This window comes from Wyeomyia smithii, chromosome 1 (assembly GCF_029784165.1).
Source record: "Wyeomyia smithii strain HCP4-BCI-WySm-NY-G18 chromosome 1, ASM2978416v1, whole genome shotgun sequence".
NCBI lineage: Eukaryota > Metazoa > Arthropoda > Insecta > Diptera > Culicidae > Wyeomyia > Wyeomyia smithii.
The window spans coordinates 148062640-148077009 of record NC_073694.1 but is presented as its reverse complement, the minus strand read 5'-3'; the positions used below and the strand labels follow the sequence as shown (position 1 = coordinate 148077009).

The 14370-nt window shown below is 40.6% G+C and overlaps 2 long non-coding RNA genes across 2 annotated transcripts; one reads left to right on the top strand and one right to left on the bottom strand.

The window, feature by feature from the left end:
- The first annotated feature begins 175 nt into the window (after positions 1-175).
- Positions 176-1683, top strand: LOC129718003 (uncharacterized). Its single transcript, XR_008726786.1, has 4 exons — positions 176-310; positions 372-499; positions 560-615; positions 1410-1683. It is a non-coding gene; the product is annotated as an uncharacterized LOC129718003 (long non-coding RNA).
- LOC129718004 (uncharacterized) lies at positions 829-7843 on the bottom strand. The gene is made up of 3 exons (XR_008726787.1): positions 7154-7843; positions 6747-6942; positions 829-6689 (listed from the first exon to the last, which is right to left on the bottom strand). It is a non-coding gene; the product is annotated as an uncharacterized LOC129718004 (long non-coding RNA).
- Positions 7844-14370: the final 6527 nt, after the last annotated feature.

Genomic DNA, 14370 nt, shown 5'->3' with positions numbered 1-14370 from the left:
CACATATTAATTAGAACTCAATTTTTGCAAATGAGCAGTTTGGTTTTCGCCATGGGTATTCCACTACTCATCAGTAACTTAGAGTAACAAATATGATTCGAACTAATAAATCTGAAGGCTATTCGACTGGAGCTGCGCTTCTAGATATAGAAAAGGCATTCGACAGTGTTTGGCATAAAGGTATAATAGCTAAAATGTCAAATTTCAGTTTTCCTTCAGTTTTATTAGTTTAGTCTCCACTCCAGTGTTATTGTGTTGCTTGTCTCTGTTTATCTGTTTTGATCGTTTTGATTGAGTGTTCACGAGTAAGGTAATTATAAATATGAAGTAAAATCAAGAAATTAACTATGGTTAACATTTTTCAATTAAAGGAAATTACTTCTGCGTGGTACAAGCCGCTGAAGCTAGCAGTCACTGTGGTTCCGCAGCAATGAATTGTCAGGAAAGGCAACTACCTCAATTTACGAATTTGGCTTATATCATTTGCTAGAAAATAACGGTAAGTAGATACTACATTATGTTGTATCCTATTTGAATAATTTTACATTTCCATTTTTAGGAACGTCAATGAAATTCACACCAAAAGCAGATGGTGCATTTGACCGCGATGAGTAGGTGAGAAACTAATGAATACAATCATAATGTTGTGTTGTATAAATGTACATATATTTTTGTTTTGAACGCTTCGTATCGTATTTTTGATCGAACGCAATTTGGTCGAATCAGTTGAATATATAATGTTCACTTATACAAGAGTATTGCATCGATTAGTTCGTAAAAGGGATACTTGGTCAGCAATAATAAGAGTGTTAACAATATCTCTTTTTCAACACTTTTATTATTGCTCACGAAGGTTCATTTGTAACTCAAGTATTTTATAGTAAATTATTAATTATTTATTTTGCGTGGCTAATCAATCAACACTATTTTGATGTGAAATTATAATTGTTAGCATTTATTTGCTTTGGCGATTAGGGCTTGTTATTCGTATGGATTTAAACCTACTTGTCGAGTAAAGAGAACTAATCTTACAACTAATTTAGTTGCTTACTAATTGACTATGAAGAAAGCTTATTGTAGCATTTGGGGATTGCAGCGATTTTTATCAAATGTTGGGAATAGTTTTATTTGACATAGCTTCTATCATTTCGATACCAGTAAGTCCGTAATTCGAGTGTACCAAACCAATGATGACGCTTTAAAATCTTTTTCAGAATTTAATTCTGAATCCTTCGAAGCGTTCGAAGCGAAAATTTGTTTGTAAACCAAAAGTTTATTCTTCAAACAAAGCTTAGGGTTTCTAGTAATTAGACGACATAAGAAACTCATATATTTATCGCACTATGCCTGTATACTTTCAATTTACTGTTTGAAAATATATTTTATGATTAAACTATCTGTTTTTTTAGTTGCTGGAGGATTGATTACTGATGATGCGGGAGGAGAGGATGGAACAATGTAGCTACAACAAAACGACAACACCGAAAAAGAAAGGTGTAAGAGATTGTGTATTAGGCTACTGTCTGCATAGTTTTAAGTTATATATATTGTTTATTCAAAAGCAAGCTTAATCTGTAATCGGTTAATCTGTATTTAGGACATAAGAAAAAGATTCAACACCATGTATTTCTAGTGAATGTACGAAAATGGAATGTTTTTTTTTTAAATAAAAGACACTTTTTCATCGCACATCAATTAATGTTTAATCAGTCTCGTTTTTTTCAATAGGGCGCTTAGTACTCAGTATTATTGCAAAAGAAAAATTTAAATTCGATATCTTTCGTGTTATAGATTCAAGCTTTATTCAATGCAATGATGCAACCGGTTACGGAACACCGGAACCAAGCTGAACGAGAAAGACGATTCTGATGGAATTTATTGTAGTGAATATTTAACTGGGTATGGGGCTAACAGCAAAGGCATGAAAACGCTGTTAGAGCAAGCGCACCGGTGAGTTGCCATTTGAGTTGCTATTTTCACAACGCTGGCCGTTGCTATTTTGGATAGCAACCGATTTTCGCATCGGTCGTTGCTAATGGAGATTACCAATTCCACTTTTTCTTTTTCACACCGGCAGTTGCCAATTTCTGGAGACCGTCACTAGCCAGCGTTGGCAAAATGTTTGTTTGTGATGTATTTCGCATATCTTTTTCGGATTTAGTAATAACCAACTTATCCGTCAGTCAATCGTTTCCGGAATGAGCTACGTTCTGTCTACTTCATAAAATGTTCCCTCCATTTCACGAAACTTTGTTTTAACTTTGTTTCCGTTTTCCCAAGTTATCGATAACATAATTCTTTTGCAGGTTTTGTTTACTTGTGCGTACATGGATTTTTTCATCCTTATATGTTTATTTAAAGTAATTCCGTAAAACTGGGCACGTCCCGCAACGTTGGCTTAAATGACTATTCTACTGAAAGCTGGCGAACTGTCATTAGTTGTATTCTGTATTTCATGCTGTCTCGGTTCCCACAGTTTGCTATTAATATTTGAAATTTGCCGCCAAAAAAAAAACTTAAATATAGAACGCGTAAATTGTTTTCGAGTATTTGGTTGATTCTAGTGATGGAGTAAATGATTTCGCAGAACAAATTTCCTTATACGCGATTAAGAAAATGGTTTTTGGAAAGATTCGGGGCGGCTCTCAGCCTAGTAAATAGCCAAATATTGACTGCCATGCGGAGGAAGGTGCCATCCAGCGTTTTAACAATGTTTTTATCGGAAACACCGGTCTATACCGATGACCATTTCCAACGCCGCTTTCGAACGCATCTTAGGTTATTTTTGAAGATTGAAACAGCGTTAAAGGAGAAAATGGTTTTTTATAAAACGACCGAACGAAACGAGAAAATAGTTGGTAATACTCCCGAGCAGATTTGTGAGAATTTGAGCTTTCCGCATCGTGTAGGTTGCAGACCAAAATGCCAACCAAAATGGTCATCTCAATAAAAAACCTATACAAAATGTTCACCTGCCCGGAAAAACACCCTGTCCAAAATTTCAGGTCAATCGGAAATAAAATTGAGTAGTGGTTCACGCCGACACTTGCGTCCTACGACGTGTTTAACAAGCGAGGCAAAACGCTTCGTCTTCCGAAGCCGACCAATTGAGTCCGCATTCGAAACACTCATCATTTTCGTAATATTATTACGAACATTCACTATCGAGCACAAAAAAACAACAGTTTGACATTTCATCAAATAGCAACGATTTGGCTCGTTGCTATCGCGTTGCCAAATTTAATAACTCGCTACTACCCGAGGTGAGGATTGTTATTTCCCAAACCAACATAGCAACGCCCGGTGCGGTTGCCGCGTTATGGTGGGAGTTGCCTAACTAGCTTTAGAAACTTCAATTTAGTCACTGGTGGGCTTGCTCTTAGATGCACACAAATTTATGTTTCTTTAATTGGTTTTTACTGATTATGCTTTGATTTGAAATAATCCACCTTGTAACCAACCTGATAACCTGATTTTAAAGTACCTAATCGTAACAAACTCGGTTGACTAACCGTTTGCTCAATTTATTTATTTAAGTTGTGTGCTTGACGGAGAATCCGGGTGCCTTTTCAGGTTTCAAAAAACAATATTTCATTTTTTTCACCTTAATCTATAGTGATAGAAATTAGTGACATCTCAGAACTCGTTGAAAGGCAACTCTGGATATTAGTTTTTAAACAGCAGCAGGGGGGGCTAGCATGAGGGACTTTTTTACTCCTAACGTGACCAGTGGAGTACCCGTGTACCCAGAAATTAAAATTCTTGTAACGTTTGCAATTTTTATCCGATTTAAATAGTTTTAGCACTAAAAGATTCAGCGTCCGGGTTTCCCGTGGGTATATTCCGAAACAAAGGAGTTCTATGATTTTTTGAAAGGAATCTCACACTTATTGGTTCATAGTTTATGAAATTACTTCGACAATCTGTTTTCATAGTTTCGGGCGTTTTTGGTGATATACCTCCAATATGGTCCTTGTTTTGTTTACTGAATGATTACTCTAGAAAAGCCCCATGGGAAATTTGTTCCCGAAATGGCTTGCTGGAGTTGATTCATGAATTGGCTTTCATGATATGGCTATAACATCGTCATTTTTTTTTTAATTTTTTGGAATAAAAAAAAACTTTAGGGGGAACACTAACGACTTTGAAAGAAAATAAGTTGCCGAATCTTTTAGTGGTTTGGAAATAACGTTTATACTGCGTTAAACTAACTATACGAAGCGATTAGAAGGATGTTGCATAAAACCGGTAATCTAATGTTCGCGTCTATAAGAGCTAAAGAATCGTTCCTTGAAAAACTTCAAATGCATATATGCAGCATTTGAACAACACGTGCAGAATAACAGTCGCCAAGTAGCCGTTTGAAATATTCAAATCGCTCTTATTAGGCGAGAACGCCACTGATGAGCGGAGACCTTCAAAGCGCTTTAACGCAGCACATATTTATTAGTGTTGCCAATAATCTCTTGCAAACGTTTGAACAACTTCTGTTAAGCTGGAGTTCCACTATTGGATTAATATATGAACAAAGAATGCGGCAACGTTTGTACAACAAATAATTCAACGCGTTGTTTATTCAGCACCGGTTGCATCTACACTGCTCTTATTCCACATTTGCTTTCATAAAGGCTTCCAAATTGTTCCTTGGGAGTCTATACTTACTCCGGAACAGATGGCCTATATCGAACAGGTTACGACCTGTTTTCAGGCGGTAGTGCCCGGAAAATTGAATACGACCTCGCTAACAGAGCACAGGATCGTAATTAAGGAAGAATTCCAAAGTGCCGCGCCTGTTTGCCGATATCCTTATAAAATGACCCCAAGAAAACTGTCTAAAGTCTGGGAAGGAGTCGACCGTTGGCGTTCTATGGGTATTATTGAAGAGTCAGATTCCGATTGGTCTTTGAATATTGTCGCTGTGACCAAACCAGACGACTCTATTCGGCTTTATCTAGATGCCCGGCCTCTCAATAAGCGTACAGTACGTGATGCATACCCTCTGCCCCTCTGCTCCCGGGCGCATTTTAGGAAGCCTGCCTAAAGCCAAGGACCTGTCTACAATAGACTTAAAGGAGGCTTTTCTCCAGGTTCCGTTGGCTAAGGGCAGTCGTAAGTTTACTGCTTTCAGTGTGCCCTGCAGGGGTATGTTCCAATTTACTCGTCTACCCTTCGGTCTCGTTAACAGCCCTGCCACTTTGGCACGTCTGATGGAACAGGTGTTAGGACGAGGAAAACTGGAACCGTACGTCTTCGTTTACCTCGATGATATCATCGTGGTAAGCGAAACGTTCGAGCATCACCTACAATTACTCAAAGAGGTGGCCAAATGTCTATCCAAAGCCAATCTGACGATAAACCTGGCTAAATCCCGTTTTGGGGTTCCAGAGTTAAAATTTCTTGGCTATTTGTTGAATCAGGAAGGTTTAAAGGTCAATCCTGACAAAATTCAGCCGATACTCGGTAACGAGCGGCCGGTGACGGTTACTAAACTGCGCCGATTCCTTGGAATGTGTGGTTACTACCGGCGTTTCATTGATCGGTTTAGTGAGGTAACCGCACCTTTGACCGACCTCTTGAAAACAAAGGCCAAGAATATTGGCTGGAACTCCGAAGCAGAACTCGCGTTTCTGAAGGTAAAGGAACTTTTAGTCACTCCTCCAGTGCTTGTCCCGCTAGATTTTTCAAAGGAATTTATTCTGCAGACAGATGCCAGTGACACTGCTGTCGCGGCTGTTCTGGTGCAACAACATCCAGAGGGGGAAAAAGTGGTAGCTTATTTTTCACATAAGCTAACCACTCCCCAACGGAATTACCACGCTACCGAAAAGGGAGGTCTGGCGATGATTATGGCGGTTGAACACTTCCGAGGTTACTTGGAAGGTTATCATTTTCGACTTGTCACTGATTCATCAGCCATTACCTGGATACTGAAGACCAATTGGAAGACCAGTTCGCGCCTGAGTCGGTGGAGTTTGGAACTACAACTCTACGACATGTCCATTGAGTACCGGAAAGGTAAGGACAATGTCGTTCCGGATGCCTTATCCTGGGCTGTAGCAGCCATTTCGGCAATGTCCACTTCAGACTGGTATTGTTTCATGAAGTCTAAAGTTTCAGATAATTCTGATGATTACCCTGACTTTAAAGTCGAAGATGGTAAACCTTTCAAATACGTGGCCTCGAAAAGTGTACCATTCGACTCTCGGTTTAGTTGGAAATTGGTCCCAACTCCCGAGTGTCGAGAAGAAATCGTGCAACGTACCCACGATAAATTGCTTCATGTGGGTTACGATGAAACGATTCACGAGGTTCAAAAACGCTATTTTTGGCCTCGTATGGGACCAGAAGTTCGCGAATATATTCGCCAATGTGGGACCTGCAAAGAGATAAAAGCACCATTTACCTCAGTCCAACCGGAAATGGGTCAGTCACGCACGACCGGTGCACCGTGGCAGATGATTTCGGTGGACTATATAGGCCCACTTCCTCGAAGCAAACGGGGCAATCAACACTTGCTAGTCGTCCTCGACGTCTTCAGCAAGTACGTAATGTTGACCCCCGTTCGCAAAATTTGCAGCGCCTCACTTTGTGCGACCCTTCGCGAACAATGGTTCAACCGCTATGGAAGTCCGGAAATCCTGTTGAGCGATAATGGTTCGACGTTCATCTCCAGAGAATTCAGCCGATCCCTAAAAGAAACAAATGTTACACATTGGCTGAATTCGAGATAACATTCGCAGGCTAACCCGGTAGAACGAACGAATTGTTCTATAAATACGGCAATTCGCGCGTACGCCCGCACGGACCAGCGCAACTGGGATGCCCGCATTTCTGATGTGGAGCGCATCCTAAATACTACGGTTCATTCTTCTACCGGGTTTAGTCCTCATTTCGTCGTCCATGGTTGCGAAATGGCATCAGGGGATTTCCGGGGAGGGTGATCTGAAATCAAGACAGGACCAATTAGAGACAATCCGGGGTATTGTGGTTAAAAATCTTAGTAAGGCCTCAGAGGGTGCTCGACAGCAATACAACGGGCGACATCGCAAATTTGCGAACCCATTCGCAGTCGGTCAAATTGTTTACCGACGAAACATGAAGTTGTCGAACGCTCTCGAGCCTTATAACGCCAAAATTGGACCACAATACTTACCGGCGAAAGTTCTCGCCAAAAAGGGGTCTTCGTCTTACGAGTTGGTTGATCCTACCGGGAAAAATCTTGGTGTTTGGCCAGCTAATCTTCTCAAACCAGCCTAAACTAGTACAATTTTGAACCGGCGGCCTGCATTTGAACGGATTGTTCATTTGGAAATATTTCAAAGGCGACCGCCGGATTACATTTGGACTGTCGGTCCATTTATGCGTTGCTCTACCTTCTTCTAGTGAATAGTAAAAAGGGAGACTTACACTGCTGTTAGAAGGTTCTTCATTACTTTCGTTAACGTTTTGCGTGCTCCGCACTAGTGGCGGAGTAATAAATCGTTCCGTTGAAGTTTTGCTTTCTGTTCCATAATCAGTCGTGACGGTGTAAAGTTTAATTTTTTGCGGAATAGAATTCCGCGCCTTTTGGAAAAACACCCACTCACTGGCACTTGGAAACAGAAGGCAAACAACCGAAAACACATCACTTCGCCTTGTTCGGTGCCATTGACTTAGTTTTCACCCTCTTCAGCGGGGACTTTTTACAAATTTTTGTCTTGTTTGGGCGTTTCTTCATCGCACAAAACACTTTTCCCCTCTTCTATGGGGATAAACACGCACGCGCAACGTATTTTCGCCGCGAGAAAACCGTCGCGAAAACCTGAAAAATCGCGAAAACTGGAATGTGAACGGCGAGTTTCCATTCCGGTTTGTTTACATAAAATATTCATTGATCATTCCGCATAGGAATGACTTCATCGCCGGTTGACGTCTCCAAACGATGCCGTGCTGCCAGAAACGATAAGATGGATTCGGATTAGAAACTGATCGTTTGTGGTAAGGCAATGTAATGTATGTACGGTGCGGCCGAATGTGGATATGTATGAATGTGTGTCATCGGAACCGAATGTTGTGTATTCGGAGTCTTGCATAATACTGGGGTTTCAGATTTTAACCACCAAGGTGATAAAATTGAATTCCTTAGGGAGTATTTTTATTATTTACCGCATTATGCGAGAGACATTCTTTGGTCCCTCTCAAACGTCTCAGTATGGGAGATGCTTTTGAGATGAGCAGGGACAGAAAGACATTTGGTCCAGAATGTTGACGATGACATGGGAGGGGTGCCAGACGGAGTGTGTGAATGTGTGATTGGATATGCATGAGCGAACGAATAAAAGTTGGTGTGGTTGAATGAGAAGCAATGTTCTAGAGTTAATTCAAAATGTGAGTCGAATTGCAAATGGCGATTGGAATGAAAGGGTATGTACGAAAGAGAGAATAGAATGAGTGGTTCGGAAGTTAACTCTAGCTCAGGTATCGAGTGTTGGCACTGTAAGAACACGAACGTTGGACAGTCGATAAAAAAACCGACAACCGTTCCCCTGCAAGTCGGAACCGTACAAAATTAGTACTGGGACTTGCAGCATTTTGGGAAGATGAGTTGTCTTGAAGAATGGATTAGAATTGGATTTCAAGTTCAGGTCTTGATTGGGTCAGATGATAGCTGACTGCTTCTCGCTTTGCGAATGCTTTCAGAATTAGCACTTCACATCAAGACCAAACAATTTCAACGATTCGGAACTCCGGTCGATTAGTTTTTGGAATTGTTTACTTGTAAATTACGGAAGGAATGATAGGGATAGCAGATTTTGTACATATTTATTTATTTATTTGTTTATTTATTTGTTTATTAATTTATTTATTTATTTGTTCATTAACTTATTCATTCCCCGTTTATTATTGTTATCGGTGTTAGGTATTAGGTTAGTAAAAAAAACTGTTGTCATTTTTTTTCCACTCGGTGTGGGCGAGATTGTAACCGGTGCGGTTGCAATTTCAGCATCGAGTGGAAATTTACCTAATTTTGATACTACCGCAGGAGAGTGTATGAGTAAAAATTACCCTCATTTAAACACCCCCGCAGCAGCGTGTACCCAACATGACAACTGTCACCACTTGCGCTGAATATCGTTCACATAAGTTTGTTTATTTTCGTTTAAATTCGTTCGTTTTTCCGTTTGTGAACGATATTGTCGCGTTAGATAGGTTCGCTAATTTTTATGTCATGTTTGTAGAATAATTGTTAGGGATAGATAGGCCGGTATTTTCCTCTAGCTGCGAAAAAGTGGTGCTGAATTAAGTCTCGGCGGGTTTGTTGTGGTCGGCAGCCATCGCGGGATAGTTAGTCTAGCCTCGATCACGGTACGAGTGACACGCGTCGTTTGTTTTCGTTTTAAAAGTGCGCGTTTTAACTGTTTGATTTTTACAGTTTGTGTCCCGTAGGAGCGAAGACTGTTCCGCTTCGATAAGACCAACGAAGGTTGTTCCGTTGGCCCGTGAGTTGAGTGCTGCTGCTTATGTTCGCTCGCCGGATAGGGTTAGCAGTGTGATTGGCTACCCCCGGCTAAATAACAAGGGTTTCGCCGGGCAAATTTAAGTGTGTACAGGGTGACCCCCTGTTACAAACTGTACCTTGTGAAGAATTTCAAAAAATGATATTCGCTTATGGATGGTGAAAAACAATCTAGTTCTTGGCAACAAACGGCACAAAAACTGTGTTGCCGAAACAATTGATTTTCTCTTTGCGCGACTCTATATACACATAGACTCTGGGATTAGCGTGCGATTTAATTTCAGTGTACTTGTCTTCAATCCTTTCACGGAAAACAAAATCTACCCAACTGGAGGGTAAAAACTACCTTGAATGATGTAAACCTTATACAACTTACGTGTTGGGTATTTTGCAATGCGAAGGCTGAGTCGATTTAACTTAAAAGATTTTAATGATGCTTTTACTCAATAGTGGTGTTTTGATAAAAAGCCAACGTTGAGTAGTTTGAACCCAATATTGGATGAAAAATCAAACTGGTTGAGAAAATTCATAACCTAGGTGAAACTTGGACCAACAAGTTGCTTTCTTGAAAGTGACAGAGTTTTTTTGAAGTTTGTGTGTGACGAACGGTTAACGAGCATCTGTTTTTAAGAAATAATAGCCGTCAGTAAAAAGAAGTTTAACGACAAGTTCAAAAGTTTTCGTTTCTGTTAATCCCCTATCTCCAGTGATTTGGTTGCATTGGTTAAGCAGCGAACAGACCATACTCCCGAACAGTTGCGGAAAGTGAATAAATAGTGCCGGCGTACGCTGGGAGACTACTTCCGGAGACTAGTTCCGGAGAAGTATGCGCAAATGGCGCTGATAGCGAACCAATCAATCGGAATATATTAGGGATCCGTTATTCCAACGTACGGGGTGAACACCACCAAGAGTCGTGCCATTTAAAGCGCCTATCAGGAGGATTATCTGCCGAAAACTAAAAAGTAGGATTTACAAGGTTGCGATTAAGGCTATTTGCTAATTTGTTTTCGTTTTAGATTTTCACATCGTTTATCGATTTAAACGCGATATTTTAGCAGGAATTAAAAATTCCTTTAAAAAATATGGAGGATTCGCACATTGATTGAGGATTTAGGCCAACAAAGATTGTGCGATAGGCCAAAGCCTCACTGTCACTTGGAATGAGTGACACTCTATTGGTTGTGCATTCACAAATATCGTCTTAAGATTATGGGAAAGGTCGCAATGGTGGAATTTCAGGTTTCGGGATCCGCTATGAATAGGGATACCATCTAGTCGGAGGAAGAAATCAGGACACCCTTTTTTTCGGCACAAATTTGATCTAGGCCTAAGACCTCCTAGCTTGTCTCAAGGTACGATGCTGGGCTAAGAAGCCAGTTGTCATAGCTTCAAAACCCACCCTTAGAGAGATTGTTGTGATAAAATCGGAGCGCTAGTCCCGCAATCGTTTTGTATTCTTATAGTTGGCCGCAAAGTACACATATGTCAAATAAACAGAAAGGTCAAGTTTCGACAGCGTAATGTTTGTACCTATGCTTTGCCTTCCATTTGATCTACGCTTCTTTTATTTAACTGTTCTTGATGTAAAGGGGGAAATAAATGAGTAGAATGGTTGTAGTATTACTGTCGCAGTGTAAAATATGACATCGGGTGGTTCTATTTTGTTGAAAACGCGGGGCATTTTAAAGGCGTGTGACACTTTCCGCAGGACGTATTTCTAAATAGGACATTTTGTTGAAACGCGGGACTGCCTCGTTACTTTACAATTACTAGATGTTTAACGATTTAAACACCTAGAAGATTTCTTTCGTCACTTGACTGAGATTCAACAGAATATAAAATTCGTTCGCAGTGAGCGTTGTGTTCCGAAATCGTAGAAGTTACGCTACGAAATTGACTATTTCAAGAAAATCAGGACAAATGCCAGAATATGAAAAATAAATCAGGACTCTTAATTAGGATCTCTAAATCAGGACATGTCCTGCTAAATCAGGACGGATGGTATCCCTAGCTATGAAGGTATGCTGGAGTATTTAATAAACCTGCGTAGACATGTCATACATGGGGAGAAGAAAGGAAGACTAAATCGGTGAAATGTTTCTGTTCATGTAAATCGTATCGTTGATTCTTTAATAAACAATGTTATAATTATCATCTCTAACATTTTGGTTTTTATTTGAATGAAATTGAGTGAATTTTACCCAAAACATTGAGTGAAATTTACCCAAGACATAGTTTAAAAAATTGAACTCAATGTTGGGTATTTTTGACGGATTATTACATCTAGTGCGATATACCTACTATTGAATTAATCGACAACTACTCAAAATTGGCTTCCTGCACGGAATGACTGCGTTGAGTGAAATTGACATGAAGATGGGTACTATTCGTTTCGTGTTTTGCACATATTTCTAGATAAACATTTCAAAAGGTCCTATCGAAGCGTCATTTCATTTTGGTAGCGGTTCAGCTTTAGTATTGTCGCTGTAGCACTACTCTGCAATGCGCTGGTGAGTCCAATGACGCGAAGACTTCTAGCGATGTCATTATTCTACAACCATGGTACGTCACTCATGTTGTGTTACCTTGGTTATGGAAGAGGTGCTTCTTAAAAATGCTGCAAATATTTAATTTGTCTTCAATGTTTTGTGAGCATGATCAACTTCACGTACAGTACAATGCAATTTAAATGTTCTATTTGTAAATTCATATATTTTTACGACTAAAAAGCAATCGAAACTATTAAAAAATATTAGTGTTGCATATATTGGGACATTTTATATTGAATCAAAGACTACATTATATTGAAATACTACGAAATTCGCTGGAAAATCCGTGTCAGACGAGCGACTCGTTGCTTCCTATTTTTCTCTACATGGACAATAACTCTCCCAAGCGTGGTTTCAGAACGCTACCCGCATAATCAATAACCATAAACGGATGATAATCCTTATGGTTCAACGATACCCCATACAGTCGGGACTATATCCCGAACTAGTTGTTAAGCACGTTTTACGGTTATTGATTATGCGGGTAGAGTGATCCCTCCGCTATCAACTTGTGCAAATCCGGAATACTTCGTGATAAGGGCGAATCTAACAAACTGTAAACAAAATGAGATTATACCGAAAACGTATGAAGTGAACTACTATCTACCTTCAAACTTCGAGAAAATAATGTATCTCTTTTATAACTATTGAAATGTTCGATGTTTGTTAAGGGCGGAAACTACTTTATATCAAAATGAAATAGAATGAAGAATAAGCCCTTTTTGCTGTTTACGTTAGTGAAAGGCGAAACGTGACTTCATCTTGATGAATGGGCGAAATCAAAGTTGCCAACAAAATAAACATCAAAAGCAGAGGGCGTACTACGATACAATAACGTAAATACGGTGCATAGTAAAGGGCGATACTGTCGAGCAGATGAAAACAAGGCGCATAGTAAAGGGCGATACTGTCGAGCAAATCGAAATAAGGCGCATAGTAAAGGGCTACACTGTCGAGCAGTTCAGAGTAAGGCGCAAAGTACAGGGCGATACTGTCGAGCAGATCGAAAAAGGCGCATAGTAAAGGGCGAAACAATCAATTCTTGAATATACCATGTAAAGCGACTGAAATTCAAATTTTAGGTTTACCATCTACAAAGCTAGAGTAATTTTGCTTTTATTAGAATATTTGGATGACAAACATATTGTTCAATAGTTATTTAGGATTTGAATCAGTGATTGAAAACTTTGTTGGCCTTTTTTTGAGTTTTGTTGTCATTGTAAGATTCGCCCTAATCACGAAGTAGTCCGGAAATTACTTTACTTTACTTTAAAGGCGACAGACCGATTATCGATCCAGTGCCGAATCCAGAATACGTCGCCATGTCCCTCGGTCTTGGGCTGCTATCCTCCAATCGCCCCTAACACCTATTTCGCGTGCATCCTCGTCGACAGCACACATCCAACGAGTGCGGGGTCTACCCCGAAGTCGAAGACCTCTATCGGGGTTCCTGCTAAATATAGCCTTCGCTTGACGCTCATCCGGCATTCTCGCTACATGCCCAGCCCACTGAAGCCTGCCGTGTTTTATCCGTTTGACTATATCCGCCGATTTGTATGCCTGGTACACTTCATGGTTCATGCGTCTGCGCCAAACACCATTTTCTAGTTTGCCACCAAGGATTGAACGCAAAATCCTACGCTCAAAAACACCAAGAGCTCGCCGATCAGCTTCTTTCAGCGTCCATGATTCATGGCCGTAGAGAGCCACCGGAAGAATCCGTGTTTTATAGAGTGCAAGTTTAGTACGGATTTGCAGACTGCGGGACCTTAGCTGGTTACGTAATCCGTAAAAGGCCCTGTTTGCGGCTGCTATCCGCCTCTTTATCTCACGGCTAACCTTGTTGTCACATGTCACTAATGTTCCCAGGTAAAAAAATTCGTCGACTACTTCAAATGTTTCCCCACCTAGCACCACCGCAGCACCAACCTCCGACGGACTACCACGCACTCTGCCAACCATCATGTATTTCGTTTTGGCAGAGTTTATGACAAGCCCTAATCTCGCAGCTTACCTCCTGAGAGGTCCGAAGGCCTCTTCCACAGCTCTACGGTTGATAACAATGATGTCGATATCGTCCGCAAAACCGAGAGGCATGTGCGACTTCGTAATGATGGTGCCTCTTCTCTGCACACCAGCCCTCCGTATAGCACCTTCCAATGCGATATTGAACAATAAGTTTGACAGCCCGTCACCCTGCTTCAAACCATCTAACGTCACGAACGAGTCCGATATCTCACCGGCTATCCTGACGCTTGATGTAGAACCTTCAAGGGTGGCACGTATCAGCCTAATCAGCTTTGTTGGGAAGCCATGTTCGAT